This window comes from Lipophrys pholis (assembly GCF_963383615.2).
Source record: "Lipophrys pholis genome assembly, contig: SCAFFOLD_30, whole genome shotgun sequence".
NCBI classification, from domain to species: Eukaryota; Metazoa; Chordata; class Actinopteri; order Blenniiformes; family Blenniidae; genus Lipophrys; species Lipophrys pholis.
The window spans coordinates 482,928-485,853 of record NW_028292110.1 but is presented as its reverse complement, the minus strand read 5'-3'; positions in this window follow the sequence as shown (position 1 = coordinate 485,853).

Sequence of the window (2,926 nt, the reverse complement as noted above, 5' to 3'; positions counted from 1 at the left end):
CCAAATATCATGATTTTTGTTTGACCTAGATTTAATGAATTAGATTTCATTTCTCTGAATGTATCTAGTATGTCGTTGAAGAGTTTTTCTAGGATTTGGGAGAATTGTGGGTCTGTAGTTTGTGAAGTGTGTCTGTTTTCAATAACGGTATCCTTACTGGAAGCCTGTTGAATGATACTATGTAGAACCTTCCATGTACTGCTGACATGGTCTTTATTGTTTTCTGGTACTTTCTTAAAAGAATTCTTCTAACATTTTCTCATCATATGAGTGAACTTTGTTTTACATTTCTTGGATTTATTTTCCATCTCCTTCGTTCATCATTTATTGGATTCTCTATGTCATGTATTCTTCTCCTTGGATGCATTTTTTAAGCCCTTTGTCATCCATTAAACATCTTTATATTTCACTTTTTCTCGTATTTATAAATGAGTTCCCAGTCATCTGATTGTACCTCAATAACTAGTTTTTCCAGGGACTGCTCTGTTTTGACTCATTTGTGTTGACATCTATCTGTTGTCTGTTTTAATGTTTCTGTGTTTCTTATTGTAAATAGTAAAAAAACTAAAACAAACAGACATGAAATCACTGATATCATTGACTAATACATCACTTACTTTGATATTATCTATAACATGTGTAAATAAATTATGACCCTCCAAACGACCCCCAGGAGGCCCGGCTGTTGTGTGTGTGTGTGTGTGTGTGTGTGGGGGGGGGGGGGTGTTTGGGCCTGGTTATAGGAGAAGTGAGGATGGAGCAGCCATTTACTGGTAAAACTAACTCACTAACATCTTGGTGAAAATAGAATATATGTTTTTTTCAAATTAAAGTGACAATGAAAGTGAGAACAGGAGTTCCCCCCTCACCTCCAGAGTGAACATAAGTCATGTCTGTATATTACATCCATCATCCATCCATCCATCCATCCATCCATCATCCATCATCCATGATGTGATCCAGCAAACATGTCCAAGCAGTAGTGTTGTGTTGTTGCTTCTCATTGTCAATAGAACCATGAGAAAGTATGAGAGTGACTGATACGCTTGTATGATCACTGGACCTTTTGAAAGCAGTCAGACTCTCATACTGTACCAGTAGCATCTGTGTCATTCACAACCCGTCTCCATCTTAACTGGACTTTCTGTGTACACATATGATTTTGTGTTTTCATCTGTGGACTGGTGGCTAGTGAGTGTGTTGCCTTCAGTGGCAAAGGGAAATAAAACCTCTGCATGAAGAGGAATCATGGAGCCTCCCCCTTCTCAGCTCCAAGTGTCCAAATCTGAACAGCTGGTCTGGGCTCTGAGTGGAAGCTGAGGTGGTCATGTGCCTGGGCCTCCAGACTAATCCACTCCACTCCAAGTCCAAGTCCGAGTGTAAAACTCAGTCTCAGTCTCAGTCTCTATCTTTGTCCACTCTCTCTCTCGCTCTCTCTCTCTCTCTCTCTCTCTCTCGCTCTCTCTCACGGTGCAACCTCAGCTCCGCCCACTGCTCCCAGAGTCCAGATCCATATTTCACTTTCTCTTGTATTGTTTGATTGTACACTCATAGTGACAGGGCGTCTTTTCCTTTATAAATGAGTTCCCAGTCATCCGATTGTACCTCAATAACTAGTTTATCCAGGGATTCCTCTCTTCTGACTCATTTGTAATGATATCCATCTGTTGTCTCTTTTAATCTTTCTGTGGTTTTTATTGGAAATAGTAAAAAAACAAACAGACATGAAATCACTGATATCATTGACTAATAAGCCCTTGTACGTTTTCTTCATTTGACTTTTATTTGCTGATTGTTTCATCTGAATGTTTAATCTGTTCCACCTCTTTAAGCTACATCAATAACCAATGTAATACGCCCCCTGGATTTGGTCACCACAGTCACACGGTCAAAGAGCAAGTCAGCCTCGCTGCTGGCCCCTGCTGGCCGCGCCCCGTCACTATCTGTCAAATCCTGTTACAGAGTGCTCTGATGTCTGTGGGAAAAAACTTGAAACTGAGCAAGATGACTATTGCAGCAACACGTCATCAGTAGGATAAAACTAAGCTGTCTCTTGATGGTCTACGACAGGGTGTCCAAACTGGGTCAGAGAGTGCTGGTGTCCTGCATGTTTTAGTTCTCTGCCTGCTTCATCATACCTGAATCTAATGATGACGTCATCACCAAGGTTGTGAAAAAGAACAATAATGAGCCTTTCATCACAAAGTGGATGGGAGAGGCACCGGATGGAGATCAACGGAGATCAAAGCCGGAGGAAATCTTGGATCTGAGCATCTCCATGGCAAAAGGCCCTGATCTCCTTTGATCTGATAGGAGATCAGCACTGGAGCCATGGAGACGCTCAGATCAAAGGAAATCAGCTTTGTAGAGTTGTAATGTGCTCGTACTCATCCTTACATTTTTCTAGAAATTTGTCTTCAATCACCTTTTCTCTATTTACACTCTCTACTTGAACCTTTACCTGTTTATTTATTTCATATTTTCCAAATATCATGATTTTTGTTTGACCTAGATTTAATGAATTAGATTTCATTTCTCTGAATGTATCTAGTATGTCGTTGAAGAGTTTTTCTAGGATTTGGGAGAATTGTGGGTCTGTAGTTTGTGAAGTGTGTCTGTTTTCAATAACGGTATCCTTACTGGAAGCCTGTTGAATGATACTATGTAGAACCTTCCATGTACTGCTGACATGGTCTTTATTGTTTTCTGGTACTTTCTTAAAAGAATTCTTCTAACATTTTCTCATCATATGAGTGAACTTTGTTTTACATTTCTTGGATTTATTTTCCATCTCCTTCGTTCATCATTTATTGGATTCTCTATGTCATGTATTCTTCTCCTTGGATGCATTTTTTAAGCCCTTTGTCATCCATTAAACATCTTTATATTTCACTTTTTCTCGTATTTATAAATGAGTTCCCAGTCA